Below are 18,625 nucleotides of genomic sequence, written 5' to 3' on the forward strand. Positions count from 1 at the left end.
TTATTTAAAAATATCTATGCTTTATTCTTACCAGCTGAGAGAAAAGAAGCACACTTGCAACCATCTGTAACATATTACAGTATAAACATCATAAAAACTTTAATAATTCATCAACAGTCAAGCAATCTATTGTTGTAAATGTTCATTATTCACCAGTGGTGTAATGTAACGAATTAGCTATACTTTGTTACAGTACTTAAGTATTTTTGGGAGTATCTGTACTTTACTTGAGTTTTTATTTTTCAGCCTACTTTTACTTTTACTCTACTTTTCCTAATTAAAATGTATACTATTTTCATAGCATATTCGTTACCTAATACAAAATAGTCAGAAAGAAGTCAGGATCCCAGTCAGAATTGCGAAATGTAAACAACTATGAAAAAGTATTTTTTCTCAATTTTGCAAAACTATATGAAAAAAAATCTCACTAAAGTATTGTTTTCTATCTAGAAAGTGTTTGCTCACAAAAATATTGCCTCTCCCCAAAAAAGTTTGCATTTGCATTGAAATTTAGTTTTCTTTCCTTCACCGCTTTATTTCTGTCACAAAAGTTTTTGTGAGCAAACATAGTTTATAAACTCATAATTCTGACTTATCTCAGAAAAAAGTCAGAATTGCGAGATAAAACACATGATTTCTTTTTTTTCTCGCAAATGCAAGTTTGTATCTCGCAATTCTGACCTTTTTTTTTTTTTTTTTTTTTTTTTGAATTCTGGCTTTTTTGTGCAATTGTTTTCATGCAATTACGAGTTTGTATCTCACAAATCTGACTTTTTTCCTCACAAATGCCAGTTTGTATCTCTCAATTCTGACTTTTTATTTCTCAGAATTGGGTAATGTAAACTCACAATTGTGAGAAACGAAGTCAGAATTGCAATATAAACTCATAATTCAAACTTTTTTCACTCAGAAATGGATGATATACATTCGCAATTGCAAAAAAAAATGCATTTACTTTTACTTTCAATACTTAAGTACATTTAAGAGTAAAAAATACTTTTTGTACTTAAGTGCAATAAATATCACATACTTTAAGACTTTCTAAATGGTGACTTCAACTTCTACCAAAGTCATTTTCTGGTAAGATATTTGTACTATTACTTAAGTATGGCTTTCAGGTACTTTATACACCACTGTTATTCACTGATTGGGAACTGCTTTGAAAAGCCATGCAACAAAGCTCTTTTTACTTCAACATATACAATTCTGATGTTTATTCAATTAAATTATAGCCTTTTGAAGATTAATAATCACATGATTCCTATTTGTGATACCTGTTTGTCCAACCCCACATTTAAACTTCTTAAATTGCTCGTTAAGATGTTTATTATACCACTTATATTTATGGCCTTTTTATGACAAAACTGACTTTTTATGGCCCTGCGGGGACTTTAATTCACACAAATGCTCCTAAGTACACAAGTAAGTGTTTGTATGCTCCATTTATCTGCAGCAAGTCTCCACATGATAGATACATGAAAGCTCTACAGGTCAAATCCCACTCGAAATCACCAGAGTGAATTTTTTTTTTTTTTTTTCTGATAATGCAGAAAGATTTGAATAGATCTGTTTGTGTTTGTTTTCTGATGAGAAAAAGCATCAAAAAAGCTTGTATCGGTTAGATTTCTTCTGACATTTGGCACACAGGCAAAGGGCATTCTACATTCTCCATAGTAAGTTTGTAGTCTTTAAATCAAACTCTCTAACACCACAAAATTTTAATTCTTTCACGAAAAAATAATGAAAATTATTTTTTTTGGCCGATTCGAATGAACTCCAAATTTTAAAAATTTCAAAATTGGCTCAGATCATCTTCAAAAAGTTGTGGAATTCAAGTATGTTAGGCACCATTTTTTTTTTGCAATTAAAGAAAAAATTTAATTTCCTTATTTTCTAATTTCTACTCAATGTGTCATATAATGACATTGTAAACACAACTTATTCACTACCTGGTTAGAACATCACTAAACATGAATTACAATTAATTTAAGATGCAATGTTTATGTAAACAGTTTTTGGGAGATTTGTAGCATTTAATAATAAAATATAAAAAATATTAATTGTATTTAAATTCTCATCGTTGATTTGATTTGCACTCAAATTTGTGTGTTCAGCTAATATATTACACAGCTAACGGCGCTATCAAAACGGAACTAATAATACTGTAAATACACTTTTTTCATATCGCAACATGCGCTTCCGTTTACCATATTTAATGTGCATAAGATAAAATAAAAATGTAATCTACATTTAAAGATGAAATACAATTGTAAGGAGTAAAAAGTACTGTTTTTTTTCTTCAGAAATGTGATCAAGTAAAATTACAAATAGTCAGTTTGAATTCTACTACTTGAGTAAAGTACAAATCCCCCTGAATAATACTTAAGTAATTTTACTTGATTACTGTACTTAAGTATTGTACATCCTCTGCTGTGGAGGAAGTGAATGTGAAGTACTTCAGTTCACTTTTGGTCTTTATTCAAATGTTTTCTCTGTAACTTCCTCCCTCGGGCTGCTTTTGCACATTCAAACGATGAGGAAGACAGTCTCTCCATTGATCTGTGTGAAATGCTGTAGTTATGTATTTGTGAAAACTCATTCTGTTCTCTCAGAAGGCCACGTGTAGATCTATAAAGAGCAGCAGCTTGAACATGTGACCGCTGTGCTGTTAATCTAATGGAGACCTTACTGTGTTTGTCTTTTAGTTGCTCACTAAAGAGCCCGTGGAGGCAGGAACTCCAGAGACGTATGGCGATTTCGACAGTCAGGTGAGTGCATGCACCATTTAGGATCAGCCAGCTTCGGGTTTTCATCTACATCTCATGCTTTGCTTTTGTTGTTTCCTCAGTCCAGGAAGTATTATTTTCTGAGCGAAGAGACGGACGATAGAGACTACACATCCCAGCGCTGCAGAGAGCTCCAGCAGCAGGTGGCCATTGAACTAAAGCGATGAGAAATGCTGGAAAATGTAAGAAAACCTGAATAAGTGAGATGTTTGTGTGCGTTTTCAGCTGTCTGTTGTGATGGAGGAGAAGTCCTCGCTCCAGGTGGAGCTTCAGTCTCTGCGGGAGCGTCTGAATAACTGCGAGACGCCTGACGTTTCCTCCACCATCACTAACAAGAAGCTGCTGCTGCTGCAGAGTCAGATGGAGCAGCTGCAGGAGGAGAACTACAGGTGGGAGGCTCCCTCGTGCAGCTCCACGATGGGGCCCATGTAGTGTTTAGGCTGTTGATATCAGATCAAATTAATGGCCCAATGTCTGATTTGTATGCCTCTCTTGACTCTGAAGTCTAGTCAGCAAGAAGCGTGCAAAACCTACATTAATCATTTCTAGTTTTACCTGATTCAGTTGTGTTAGATTAGTCATAAACAAAAGTGAGATTAATTGTAATTAATTATAATTACATTTTACTTGCTTGGTTTCTGGCTATATCCATTCATGCAGTTGTAATAGTTTACCCTTTATTTGAAGGTGTCCCCTGTGACAGTATAATTATACATTTATGTAATGAGTAATAATAATTACCTACATAGTTAGGATTAGAGTTACTTGCATGTAATTATGCATAATTAATTGTTATTATAATAGTAAGTACATGGACCTTGTAATATTTCTACATTACAGTCTTAGAACAACAACAACAATAATGATGATAATATAATAAAATATTATTACTTTCATATTAATATTATATAAATGTAATTTCTATATTATATAAATTAAAAGTTATTATTCTATAAATATATTACTTTATAATATTACATAATTGTAGTTTTATAGCATCATGTTTATGAAGCATTATATTAATAATGTGATACTGTTATTTCTATATTATTTATCATTAATTTAAAGCAAAAATATAATATTATAATGTATATTAATAATTTAATATTGTTATAAAAAGTATTACTGTATAATGTATAGAATAATTATAGTATTATAGCATTATATCATATCATTAATTTAAAACAAAAATATAATGTATATTAATAATATAATAGTTATGTATAATAGTATACAAATATTATATAAATTTTAGTGTTTTAGCATCATATTTATCAAGTATTATCTTAATGAAATGATACTGTTATTTCTATACTATTTATCATTAATTTAAAACAAAAATATAACATTATAGTGTATCAATAATATAATATTGTTATAAAATGTATTATTACTTCATAATATTATGTAAGTTATTGTAATATTAAAGCACCATATTTGTAAAGTATTATCTTAAAGTGATAGTTGTTTCTATATTATTTAATTATCATTAATTTAAAACAAAAATATAATACTATAGTGTATATTAATACTGTAATAGTTATACAATTATTATTACTCTATGATATTATTATATTTATGATATATTATTAATAATGTGATACTGTTATTTGTATATTATTTTTAATTAAAAACTAAAATATAATATTATAGTGTATATTAATATAATATTGTTATAAATAACATTTATAACATTAATTGTTATTACTTAGTGAATTCTGCATATATCAATTCAGACAAATACAGTATATTTATATATAGTATTATAAGCATAGTATTATATTTATGTACTGTTATGTTAATAACATAAGGTATTAATATTTTGATGTAATATATTGTATATTCTATTAAAAATAAAGATAATTAACTGTAAAATGAATCAAAGAGAGATTACAGTGCACCAGGGATATATTATAATAATTTGATCTCTATATTAATACGCCATAATATTAATTACATAAAATAAAATATTTATAAATATAAATCCACAATATATTATTTAAAAAAAAATCACATCACAATATATTTAAGTTTTTAACAACTAAAACGTTTCACCTCTACTTTTACAGTTTTACACCTCCATTCCGCTTTCATTTTTTGGCAATATAAAATAGGAGCTTTGTTTAAATAATTTGATTTTGCAATAAGAAAACAAACCGTGCATAATGTCATATAATAATACCACAATGTAATGTTACTAATATAAAGAGTCACATACAATATGTTCAAATGGCATTATGTGGAAAGATTATTACAGCATGGTTTTAGCCAAATCTCATGTGTATCTATGTATATTTCAGACTGGAGAGCAGTCGAGATGACCTGCGTGTGCGAGCCGATGTTCTGGAGCGAGAGGTGACGGATTTGCAGCTGAGGAACGAGGATCTCACCAGCCTCGCTCAGGAGGCCCAGTCCCTCAAAGACGAGATGGACATCCTCAGGTCAGAGCTGAGAGACGCCTCGCTGTCTGCATCCACACACACAGCTGCTGTCTGAGACATTATCACTGGTTTTATCCTGTGTTTCAGGCACTCTTCTGATCGAGTGAGTCGACTGGAGGCCATGGTGGACACGTACAAACGCAAGCTGGAGGATCTGGGCGATCTGCGCAGACAGGTGCGTCTGTTGGAGGAGAGGAACCACGTCTACATGCAGCGCACCTGCGAGCTGGAGGAGGAGCTGCGCCGAGCCAACGCCATCCGCTCACAGCTCGACACCTATAAGAGACAGGTGAACAAACGCTGATTACACTGATCAATTGAGATTGATAACATTTATACCATCTGTAAGCTGAATTAATGAGCTTTCCATTGATGTATGGTTTGTTAGGATAGGACAATATTTAGAAAATAGTTGAAAGTCTGGAATCTGAGGGTGCCCAAAAATCTAAATATTGAGAAAATCACCTTTAAAGTTGTCCAAATGAAGTTCTTAGCAATGCATATTACTAATCAGAAATTAAGTTTTAATATACTTACGGTAGGAAATTTATAAAATATTGTCATGGAACGTAATCTTTTCTTAATATCCAAATTTGTTAGACCCCTGTGCTATTTTAGTACCAAGACTGTTTTATGTACTATATAATATTACTTGTTTATTTTTTGAAGCTATATATAGGTGTGTGTGTGTGTGTGTGTATATATACAGTAGTCAACATTCGAAGTGGATCAAAACCTTTCATCAAATTTGTCCTAAAACCAAAAAGAATACACGACAACTTTGATTAACTTCGAATGTATATATATTTATTCCATGGAATGTCTGGATACTGGATTCTGATTGGCTGACAGGTGTGCAGTAAAACCATTTAATGCACAGGTAGTTCCAAGTCAGTTAAATCACCGTTCTATATTAATGCGCTGCTTTAATTGATGCACGCAAACGCAGAGAGAGAGGTAGGAGATCGCATTGTGCTGCGCACATACATAAACTTCTTGTCAGCACTTCCCTGCGATTCTTATTGTTAAAACATCCTAGATACTAGATCGCTACATTATATTCCTCAGCAACGAGGTGGTAAAACTGCGTTTTTGAATGAATTCGTTGTTTGTGGAGAGAGACGCGCAGACGCACATCATGCAGGCAGGTACGCACACACACAAAACTGTCAACCTCGCCTTCTTGCTCTCTCTCGGTCGATCAATAATTTACTGAAACAAACGCTATAATTCCTTCAAATAAATGTGATCTTATCGCACTATTTCATGCCTGTGTCTAATTTGAAGTGGGCAGAATGCTAGAGCTGCGTGTCATAACTGACGAAAATAACCGTCTTTTTCCCCTATTCGGTCAAATATTGCGCTGCAAAGAGCAGTAACGTTACTAGTTTTATATATAAGAGGTTGCGTTAGGCCACGATCACACCGAACGCGTTTTTGCAGTGAGAGGCGCCTTTTTTGAATGGTTTTCTGTTGGCAGTGAGCGTTCTGCGTGCTGCTTATGCGCCCCGGGCACCGCGCGTTTGCGCCGCCTGCTGCGCCTCGTGTTTTTACAGAAGCACTCTGAGCGCCTGAAGTTGAAAAAAAAGCAACACTGAGCGGAAAAACGCCTGACGTCATTCGCGTTTTTTCCATTGTCCAATCGAAGAAAGGAGAGGCGGGCCTTCTGTTGTGGTGACAAGTTTACCGTTGCTTAAAAAGTGCGGAGACTGCAAGAAATGGAGGAGAAACTTTTGGTGTCTGTCTTGGGTAAACCGGAGCTGTATTTTTTGGGGGGTTTATGCTAATATGACAGTTTAATTAACAGCAAAAACCAAAGATTTTAGAGCGCTTGCGCTATAATCCTTTGATTTGACTGACAGGACAGCTGTTTTGGTCGTTGCCTAGCAACATAAAAAAAACGCAGCACACTGCTCTTTTTTAAAAGTCACCAAAAAAAGGCAGTGCTGTGCGCCTCGCGTTTTTAGAACTAAAAGACCGTTGCGTTCACATTGGCACGTAGCGAGCGGGGCGAAGCGAGCGTTTTCAATTCATTCATGTGGAAGTTGACCGTAAATGGTCGCGTGGTGCATTTTGGGATTGGAAGCGGCGCGGAGAAGGCGTTGAGAGCAGCTGAGAGCATCAAAAGGTTGGACATTCCTCAACTTTATACAGATCTCGAGCGCAAAACGCTGGGCGACAACCAATCGGTGTGAGAAGTAGGCAAGGAAAGACTATGACGCGTATTTCAGCTCAGTAATCCACCAGTTTCGGAAACATGCGTCATAATCCTGCCTTGCCTACTTTTCACAGCGATTGGTTGTCGCCCGGCGTTTTGTGCTCGAGATTTGCATAAAGTTGAGGAATGTCCAACCTTTTGACGCTCTCAGCTGCTCTCAACGCTTTCTCCGCGCCGCTTCCAATCCCAAAATGCACCACGCGACCGTTTACGCGCAACTTCCATATGAATGAAAACACTCGCTTCGCCCCGCTCGCTACGTGCCAGTGTGAACGCACCGTTAGACTTTAACATTGCGCGTCATTTTGACGGACAGGGTCGTAAAAATTCCGTCATAATCCATTATTGCCCGTCATTTTAATTTTCATATTTTAATTTTAATACCACATTTAATTGCATTTATGTTTGTTCACATTTTCCAGACAATAGTTTTATTTAAATAGGCATTTATTTTGAAGAGAGAACAGATAAACAGATGAGACTGCTTAACTTTTCATGTTCAACACCACACCCTGTGTCAAGTCTCAAATTTCAAATTATGTCGATTTCATTAGGAAATTCAAGCAATAAATACGGTTTTGGCGCTCTTTAATGTGGCGTGATAGATCGTTGTAGCTTCTGTGTAGTCTCCTGTATGTAATCAAATTCATAGCATAAGATTCATGAGTTTCGTTTTTGTTCTGGATTCAGTGCTGCCACACTGGAGCGCACTCGCCACCAACTGGACAGGAGTGGGAATTACAGCTACAAATTACAATAGATCATCCTCAGTGTAATCTGTCAAAGTGACGGACGGCCTTCGGATTTTTCCCTCATTTCCGTCCATCAATGACGGACAATTTTCGTTTAACGCAACCTCTGATATATATATCATGTTTCATCAGTATCGTTTCACTTCCACATATTAGGCCAGGTTGCTTTCATAACAAATCTGAGTCCTCAAGAACCTGGTTCATGGACTTATTTGTCTATCAGAGTTCAGAAAACAGCTTCAACTGCATCGAGAAGCCAGATAGACTTCAGCTGAATGACTGATGTATGCTTGTGTTCCTCAGGCTCACGAGATGAGCGCCAAACATTCGGCGGAGGCCATGAAAGCCGAGAAATGGCAGTTTGAGTACAACAACCTCAAAGACAAATATGAGACGCTTCAGAAGGAGAGAGAGGTACGACACAACACTTATCCCTCACATCAGATAGCATTAACTCTGGGATTGTTACCGTGAATGTGTGTATTTGTGTGCTGCAGAAGCTGATAAGTGAGCGCGACACGCTGAGAGAGACGACTGAAGAGCTGAGATGTGCTCAGGTCCAGCAGCAGTGCTTAACAGGTGTCACACAGCACATCTACAGACAGAAACATTAGCCCCGCCCTCTTTCAAACGATCAACCAATCAGATCTCTCTCCCTGTGTGTCTGTAGATTCTCTGAGCGCTGATTCAGGAGCCATCGGCAGCTTGGCGGCAGAAATCATGCCAACAGAGCTCAGGTCAGTGTTTGAACATCAGAAATGGTGACACTGCTAACTTGAGAATACTACTTTGTTTCATTGTTTGCTGATTTGCATTATTTACTAGTTATTTAAGCAACTTCTTATATGTGACCCTGGATGACAAAACCAGTCTTAAGTAGCACAGCTCTATTTGTAGCAATAGCCAAAAAAACATTGTATGGGTCAATATGATACATTTTTCTTTTATGCCAAAAATCATTAGGATATTAAGTAAAGATCATGTTCTATGAAAATATTCAGTAAATTTCCTGACGTTAATATAATTTATGATTAGTAATATGCATTGCTAAGAACTTAATTTGGACATCTTTAAAGGGGAATTTTTTTTTTTTTTTTGAAAATGACTGATTTTGTGGTCCACGCAGGGTCACATATTTAAAAAAAAATGTGCTAATTTGTTAGACATTTAGTTAGTTTTATTTTTTTTTTATCATATTTTTTATTTTAAAAATGTCTGCTTTTTAATTCATTTTCATTTCAGTTGTAGTTATTTTAGTAGACTAAATTAAAATGAGTAATGTTGACTTGGCAATTAGCTGAAATAAAATAAATTATTTTTTTGGAATTTATTATGTTTAATTACAGGTAGCAATTTTTTAAAAATGGTTTTAGTTGTAATTAACTAAAAAAATGCATTATGCATAATATATAATATATATATATATATATATATATATTAGGGCTGTCGAAAATAACGCGTTAACGGCGTTAATTATTTTGTTGTTGTTAATTACGTCAAATTTTTTAACGCATTTCACGCATGCGCAGTGTGACGAATCATTTGTCAGGATTGGGGAGCTAGAGGCGAGATGGAGCAAGGTGAGCCTATGGACGGATTCAAATATAAAAAGAATGATGATGGTACAGTTAACAAGTACAAGCCTTTGCGACAGCCCCTCTGCAACTGGAGTGGTTATAGCCAAGCTTAAGCTCGGTTCTACTGGGGTAGACGGTGCTATATAGCCTACCCTCAAACGAAAGCAAAGCAATTGAAGATCTGACAAACAATCCAGCGTTGTTCATCTCCTGACTAAGTGTAGACGCGATGTAAATAAAATATTCATTGTGTAGTTTAGAAAGCTTTATTGATTATAACGGAACGTTGTGAGATCTCTATGAACTAGATTTGTGACGCTTTTAGTGATAATAAAGGGAGCGCGCTTTGCACTTTCCATGCCATAATCCATTCAGAATTTGTATGAAAATTTCGTTTTTCTTATGTTTTGGGAATTACATCTGTACATCGTACAATTACGTTCATTCTCGAAAGAGCGGTGACTGACACAGTGACAGAGTGGAGAGTGGAAGATACATAAAGCCGCTTTGCAGGTCATCGAGGCACCAGCTCAATCAATTGCATTTTTTCAGTGGAAGCAATTTCAAATTATCCGTCATTTTTGCTCACAAAGGAAAAAGTAATACACCAAAAAACGTTGCAGTGTTTTTATAAAATAAAGAAAACAAAAATGATGCGCTTTCTGTCGTCTCGTTCTTGAACAGGAGTGCTTAACAAAAATAAAGCTAAATGCATGCCTCACAGACATGATAAACATATCTATAGAAAGTTTTAAATTATTACTTAACGAAATAAAACAAATCGAAAACAAAAACTTGTTTAATATGTAATCCTTAACGATAAATTTCTCTCTCAAGGCGCGTCCAAAAATGAAATTGCAGGATCTTTGCGACATTGACTCACATTGACTCACAGTGAATACACTTTATTAATAAATAATTCAGATATGTCCTTACTCTTTCCCCGACACATTTATTATTTATTTTTGCCGGTATTTGTTTTAGCCTACTGCGTGCGATTGAACGCGGATCTCTTCCAGTTGCGCCATCCCAGCCGTTATCGAAAGTAAAAGCGAAAGTCTCGTGTTGTTTCCACCAGCGCGACATTATTGATGGATGTCTAAAATATAAAAAATAAGGAGTAGCCTAAAACAGGCCCGATGCGGGCCCTGGCATAATATGAAAATGTGAAAATTATGTATCCTGTTATTTATATTTTGGTATGCATTTTAGAAAAAAAAATGGTTAGGATTCAGGTGTTGCAAATAGTGATTAATCATGATTAATCCACTGAAAAGTCTGATTAATCTGATTAAAAATTTTAATCATTTGACAGCCCTAATATATATATATATATATATATATATATATATATTGTAGCGATACGCTTCTATAATCTTTCGGGCAAAGAATAGACTCGGGTCTTTGTTTCAATTTCAACTGTTTACTGGATGGTTTCGCACAATAAACAGAAACAAACAAACTCCGGTCAAAAAACTGTGTTGCTCCGTCTTTTTCTCTCTCCAAAAAAGCGCCCTTTTCAAAGAGGTGCTCAAAGGCAGTCCAACAACAACGAAGCAAACCATTACAAAACAAACATGGGGGTGTTCAAACAATTTACACAATATTCTAAACATATTAAATAATATCTACTTGAACACTTTAATGTTAAATGTATAAATTTAAATTATGGCTCTTACAATATAATATAATATATAATGCATAAAGGCCCGGTTTCACAGACAGGGCTTAGACTAAGCCAGGATTAGCCCATAGTTCAATTAGGGCATTTAAGTAATTTTTATAAACCTGCTTAGAAAAAAACATTACTGTTGTGCATCTTGAGACAAAACAAAGGCACTGATATATTTTTAGATCAGTCAGTGCAAGTTTCTTTTAGTTAAAACAGCTCAGACTTACATTTTAGTCTAGGACTAGGCTTAAGTCTTGTTTGTGAAACCGGGGGAAAGTGTTGCAATTTTAATCATAATCTTTTGTTGTAGAATAATGTAATTAAATACTTCTGTTTTTATTTCATTATATAAATAAGCAGTTTTTTATATTATGCAGATTAAATGTTTGTGCAATGTTTGTGTGTGTTTGTGTTTATAATTTTTTTTATATATATATTATTACATTTATTCATTTATTGATAAATTTTGATTGCAGTTTTTCAGATACATACATGCATGCAATAAATAAAAATTAAATCTACAATATGTATTATATAATATGTATACAATACATTACATTTATACAAGAAGTGTGTATAAGCAATTGGGGGAAAAATCTAAATGATTTTTTCATTTTATAAAAATGTAATACAAATTAAAACAAAACATTTAAAAATCAAAACTTTTTTTATTTATATATATATATATATATATATATATATATATATATATATATATATATATATAACACATAACAATTATTTTTTTTGGGGGGGGAGTGAAATATGGGCTGTTTTTATGAGATTCACTCTAACATGGATTTACAACAGAACACCAATGTAACATTTTTTTTTTCATGATCTGAATTTTTTTTGCCAGATAAATAAGGCTTTGCTTTTATGAATTATGTTATGAATTTTATGAATTATACAATCTGTTTTTATAATACAGTACAATTGATAAGACTGACTGATTTCAATATTGGTAGTAGTTTTTTTTTTTTTTAGTAGTAGCTTGTAGTGTGTCTGGACTTTTGTAATTAAACATTTGAGTAGCTTAGCATTTTCAAAACTTCATACTGATCACACACACTAGTGCTCAAAAATGCAGCAAAAATTGTGATTTTTTTTTTTTTTACAGTTTCAAATAGCTATTTCTTTGTGAATCTATAGTAAAATGCAATTTTGTTCCTGTGATCAAAGCTAAATTTTAGCATCATTACTTCAGTCTCCAGTGTCACATGATCCTTCAGAAGTCCTTAAGTTGGTGCATATGTGTGTACATAAGATAAATCTAACATACATGTGTTTTGTGTGTGTCAGGGATACGGTTGTGCGTCTGCAGCAGGAGAATAAGATGCTGTGTGTTCAGGAGGACTCATACAGACACAGACTGGAGGAGGTCCAGACGCAGCTGGAGGAGTCGCAGCGCTGCCAGAACACACTCGAGACCCAGAACAGGTCTGTGTGTGTGAGAGAGATGTGTGTGAGATACATCAGTGTATAGAGCTTCACATGCTCTCTCTCTCTGTCTGTGTGTGTCTGTTTGTCAGGTTGAGTCAGCAGCAGATATCAGAGCTGAGCGCTCAGGTGGAGGAGCTGCAGAGAGCTTTACAGGAGCAGGACAGCAAGACCGAGGACGTCAGTAACTCTCACAAACGCACACATCTGAATCACTGAAAACACATTCACTGAATACTGAAAATGATTGCTTAAGTCATGATTGTGTTTGAGCTAAAATCACTCCGTTCAGTGCACAAACACTCAGTGCTGCTCTCTTGTGAGATCAAAATTAATTAATTTATTAATTCATGTCTCCGCTCTTATGTGTTCACGAATGACGTTATTCAAAAGAATCATAATTATTCAAATTTATTTTTATTCTAATGTCATAACTGGCTCAGCCTCTTGAATGATTTTAAATATGAAAATTGAGTCTGTGTTGGCGGAGCTAAATAATATTAACTAATAATTTCATGCTAACATCTAGTTAAATCCAAATGGTAGTCTTGTTAATAAAAAAAATAGTAGATTAAAAATTTTTTTTGGTTACAATTTGTAACTTTATTTTTGGACCTTTTTATAGCACTTTTTTACAAAAATAGTTCAAGTTTTTAGTTTTAGAATTTATATAAAAATATTAGATATATATAAATGGCTGTAATGTAAGCTTTTTAAAAAATTCCAATTTATATTTGTAGGATTTTTCATGTATATTTTTATTTTGGAGTGAAAATTTGGCTTTTTGTGAGATTCGTATACAAATAGAACATTCAAATTTTTTGCTTTTTATTTATTTATTTATTTTATTTTTTATTTTTATTTTTTCAATTTTATTGTAGAGTTAATAGTTTCATGTTCTATTTCTACTTGTCTTTAATTTCTTTAATTTTAGTTTTAGTACTTTAAAAGTAATGAAAATGGTAAATGTTGGTTTGGTAACTGATAATTATTTTTTGTTTATATTTGTAAATTATATATAAAAAATCTGATCAAAATAAAATGTTTTAATTTATTATTATTATTATTATTATTATTTATATACAGTACAGACCAAAAGTTTGGACACACAGTCATTCAAAGAGTTTTCTTTATTTTCATGACTATGAAAATTGTAGATTCACACTGAAGGCATCAAAACTATGAATTAACACATGTGGAATTATATATACATAACAAAAAAGTGTGAAACAACTGAAAATGTCATATTTTAGGTTCTTCAAAGTAGCACACTCTTGGCATTCTCTTGATGAGCTTCAAGAGGTAGTCTCACACATAAAAAGTATTTTTCAATGTTTTTTACCTAATGGTAATTATAATTCGCATTCGGAGATCGACACTTCTTGACTGGCAAGACGGCCGCGAGAGGAAACTCAAACAGTGAAAGTGAGTTGTTCAAAACCTTTCTTTTTAGTAAACTCTGTGTACACAAACAATGTTCTCAATGCTCAAGTTCATGTGTAGAGACCCAGGCCATACTTCCAGCAAAGTTTCATGAAACTAAAGAAAACTCTTTGAATGAGAAGGTGTGTCCAAACTTTTGGTCTGTACTGTATATATTTTTAAATGGCTGTACCTTATCTTTAATTTCAGTTTTAGTAATTTTAGTACTTAAAAAAAATTTAAATGGTTATTGTTGCCTTTGTTGAAATAAAATGTTTAAAATTTTTGTAAATTCTAAAATGACAACAACATCAAATAAAAATAAAAATAAGAAATATATAATATATTTTTTAAAGAATGTAATTTAAAAAAAATATTTGACATGAATATAGGGTCTGTGTTGGTAGAGCTTAATTATATTAACTAATAATCTTATACTAACATCCAGTCAAATTTAAATAGACGTCTTGTAAAAAAAATAAAATGTTGATTTTTTTTTTTTTTTTGGTTGCAATTTGTACTTTTATTTTTATATTATATTATTTTTATAGCACTTTTCAAATTCGAACAAAAAAACCACATCAAAATATATATTTATTTATTTTTAGTATGTAATTTATTTATTTATTTTTTGGAGTGAAATTTGGGCTGTTTTTATAGAAATTCAAGTTACACATAAAATGTTATTCATATTACGTGTACATTATTTTTTTTGTAGTTTTTTTTGTAGTTTTTTTTTTTTTTTTTACGTTGGTGTAAAATTTGGTCCGTTTTGTAAGATTCATATCATGCAAATTAAACAAATCCAGTCAAATCCCAACTAAATGGATCTTAAGTGATGTGTAGTCAGTGGCGTATCTCCTCAGACAGCAGTAACTGAGTGATTTCCATCTGTTTGTGATTGATTTAATATGACTCACCTGATCATCTGATCCCGATGTTAAAGCACACAATATCCCATAAACAATCTCTCTGTCTCTTTCTGGTGGATTGATGTGTGAAATCTGTAACTGTTTTGTTTGCGGTGCTGAAATTAACGCCTGCTCGCCTGTTTTCATCCGCCCACCTCTCCTAATCGACCAATCATCTGCCGCCTCAGGTCATTGTAAGTATCGTCCACCGGCCCGTCTGCATTCTGATTGGACACTGATTGTAATTGTGATCACTGACGCTGTGTGATGAACACAACATCATCTGTCAGCGTCTCACTGCTCTGTGTTTGTTTCTCGACAGTCATCGCTGTTAAAGAAGAAGCTGGAGGAGCATCTGTGAGTGTCTCTCTGTCTTTCTGAAGTAGTGTGTTCATCGATGTTGTGTTAATGCTGTGTGTGTTTGTTCAGAGTGAAGCTCCATGAGGCTCATTCTGACCTGCAGAAGAAACGAGAGGTGATTGATGATCTAGAGCCGCCTGCGGACAGTAACAGTGAGTAAGAACACGCACACATGACCACATCTTTATTGATTTAATAAAACTTATTAGTGACACCAGTTGAATTATCAAAAATAACTGCAAAAATACTATTCATGAAAACAATTCTCAAACACACGCACACGCACACACACACACACACACACACACACACACACACACACACACACACACACACACACACACACACACACACACACACACACACACACACACACACATATATATATATATGTATATGTATGTATGTGACCCTGGACCACAAAACCAGTCATAAGGTTAAATTTTACAAAACTGAGATGTATACATCACACGAAAGATCAATAAATAAGCTTTCCATTGATGTATGGTTTGTTAGGATAGGACAATATTTGGCCGAGATACATCTATTTGAAAATCTGGAATCTGAGGGTGCTAAAAAATAAAAAAAACTGAGAAAATCACCTTTAAAGTTTAAGTTCTTAACAATGCATATTACTAATCAAAAACTACATTTTGATATGTTTACGGTAGGAATTTTACAAAAAATCTTCATAGACATGATCTTTACTTAATTTCACAATGATTTTTGGCATAAAATTAGTGAAAAATGAAGATATTATTTTTTTATTATTATTAATAATATTATTATATTATATTGTTTTATTATAGTATTAATTATATTTTTAGTTTCCATGTTTGTTAATTTGTGTAATTTTTATTCGTTTTTGTTTTTATTTACCTTTATTTGTTTTCAACTTTAGTTTTAGTAATTTTCTGTATTATGCTTATTTAAAAAAACATTTAATATTTGTATAATACAAAATTAATTTTATTTTTAGTTTCAAATTGTATTGTAATTTTTAATTATTTCTGTGTTTTTTATATTTCCATTTAGTTTTGATTTCAGTAATATAGTTATTATATTATTAATATAATAAATAAATCTAATGTAATTAAATGTATTTTTGTTCTTTTTAAAAAAATAACAGCAACTTTTTGTCTTGTGCTTTTTTGGGGGGATTTTTTTTTAATTATATATAATATATAATATTAATTGTATTTTCAAATTTTTATTTAATTGTAATTTTATTCATTTTATGTTCTTTATATTTCCATTTAGCTTTATTTTTAATTTCAGTAATATATTAAATATAGCTTGGTAATTGACTAAAATATATATAAAGTTTGTATATATATTTGTCTTTATTTTATTAAATATTTTATTTTGTCTTTTTTTTTATTTGTTAATTATTTTATTGCAGCTTTATTTTAAGTTAACATGAACATCTTTTAACATCTATTAGAATTTAGACAAACAATGTCAGATATATAATGTAACTATTTCAAGCAGAAGACTTCGAGTATTTTTTAAACTACAAAACCATGTTAAATACAGTGCTGAGACTTTTTGGGAGTGCTTTTGAATTGAATCAGTTCATTAAACGATTCATCTGAACGAACTGATTCGTTCAAATGAATCAGTGTCAGGAGAGTCTGAACTGACTGGAGTGAGTTTGATTCTTTGCATCAGTTCATTACAAAATGACCACAAAACAGTGATTTTAAACAATCAACGCTGTTTTATGTTGCACAGCTGCTTGCCACAGTAAAAACTAGTCCTACACTAGACTATCGAGTGATAAAGACCCTTTCTGTGTGTGTGTGTGTGTGTGTGTGTGTGTGTGTGTGTGTTTGTGTGTCTCAGTGGCGAAGAAGGTCGATGAGCTGCAGGAGATCCTGAAGAAGAAAGATGAAGACATGAAACGAATGGAGGACAGATACAAGAGATACGTGGAGAAAGCTCGCACCGTCAGTACAGACTGCAGATAGATATACAGTGATCTAACAGTCCTGCATGTGTTTACATGAACGTTATATGTGTGTGTTTCAGGTCATAAAGACTCTGGACCCGAAGCAGAAGTCTAATGTGGTTCCTGCTGAAGTTCAGGCTCTGAAGAACCAGCTGACGGAGAAAGACAGAAAGATACAGCATCTGGAGGTCAGAAACACACACACACACACACACACTGAGACTGGTGTTGGTCTGTGGCTGTGTGACTGTGGTTAAGATGATCTTGTGCTTGTGTGTGTTTCAGCATGATTTCGAGAGGACGCGCTCTAGACACGACCAGGAGGAGAAGCTCATCATCTCAGCTTGGTACAACATGGTGAGGAAACCACAGGAACATGTCAGATCAGTCTGAACAACATCCTGTCAGATCATACACAAAACCATTCATTCATACGTGTGTAAATAAACACTAAATATGTTTACAGTAAATGCATACACAGTGGACGTTTGAACCTTCCCCCCCCCCCCTTCATTTTGATTCATTATTATTATAAAATATACAAATATAACAATTAAGTTAAATTTAATAAATAATAAGCATAAGACATAAAATTACTAAAACTACAGTTGAAAAAAGTGAAAGGTAAATAGAAATAAAAAAACAAATAAAAACAAAATTAACATAAAATTACTAAAACTATGATAAAATTATAAACTAATATTATAATTAATACTACATTATAAAATATATTTTTTAACATAAAAAATAAGAACAAGACAAAAAATGTTGCTGTTATTTGTCAATTACCAAGTTAACAATTGTTATTTTTTAAAAGACCAATACATATAATTAAAATATTATTGAAATTAAAAAATTAAGCTAAATAGAAATAAAAACAAAATGACTAAAATTCCAATTAAATTTAAATCTAAAATACAATTAATATTGTATAAAAAATAATTATAAGACAAAAAACCTTTTATTTCAGTCAGTTACCAAGCTAACAATTATCTGTTATTTTTTTTAAAGACCAAAAATACATAATTAAAATATATAACTTAAATAAAAAATAAAGCTAAATAGAAATATAAAAAAACACAGAAATATAATTAA

The sequence above is a fragment of the Garra rufa genome, chromosome 1 (genome assembly GCF_049309525.1).
Source record: "Garra rufa chromosome 1, GarRuf1.0, whole genome shotgun sequence".
Taxonomy (NCBI): domain Eukaryota; kingdom Metazoa; phylum Chordata; class Actinopteri; order Cypriniformes; family Cyprinidae; genus Garra; species Garra rufa.